Here is a 673-nt window from a genome sequence, read left to right as displayed (position 1 = left end):
TTTTAAAATTCTTAGAAATGTGCTTTATATATTGAAAAATTAAAAATGTTACACTTGTAAACTTTGCTCACTGGTGCTGTTCGTTTTAAGTTGCAAAATGGTCAAGTCAAGACTCCAGCTCTGAGCTCGAGCATGCTGTCTACAGCACCTTAGTTTAGATGAAAAATTAAACAAAGTTCCTGTTGATGAGCTTAGATGCAATGGTTAGATCCCTGTCACATTAAATTTTTATTTCCACCAACACCATTGAAAATGGGTTAGTCATTGAACCAATTAAGTTGGGAAACAATTTAGTTGCAAATCTGTAGGAATAAAGCTGGCGCAAGCTCAGCTATTGTTCCTCTCTCAGAAGCATGATGTGACAGTTTCTGTCAAACCTTACCTAAAAGAAATGATTGAGATTTTAAGAGCTGCATGACCAGGAACTATGACCTTGGTACATAACCCATTAGAAGTCAGAAACCTTGGTGGGTGGATTGGGGAGTAGGGAAGGAAAAGAAGATAGAAAGAAATAAATCTTCCCAAAGAAGACTTGCTAAATTAAAAGATCCTATTCCTTTATCTGGACTTCAGACAAGTATGTTGTCTCTAGTCTACGTTTGAATATGTTGCTCCAAAACCATGGATAATAGAGACAGATTCAGCACAATGTTAATCTAATCTTGATATGGAT

This window comes from Stegostoma tigrinum, chromosome 29, assembly GCF_030684315.1.
Source record: "Stegostoma tigrinum isolate sSteTig4 chromosome 29, sSteTig4.hap1, whole genome shotgun sequence".
NCBI lineage: Eukaryota > Metazoa > Chordata > Chondrichthyes > Orectolobiformes > Stegostomatidae > Stegostoma > Stegostoma tigrinum.
The sequence above is the reverse complement of the archived record's forward strand: the minus strand, read 5'-3'. Positions refer to the sequence as shown.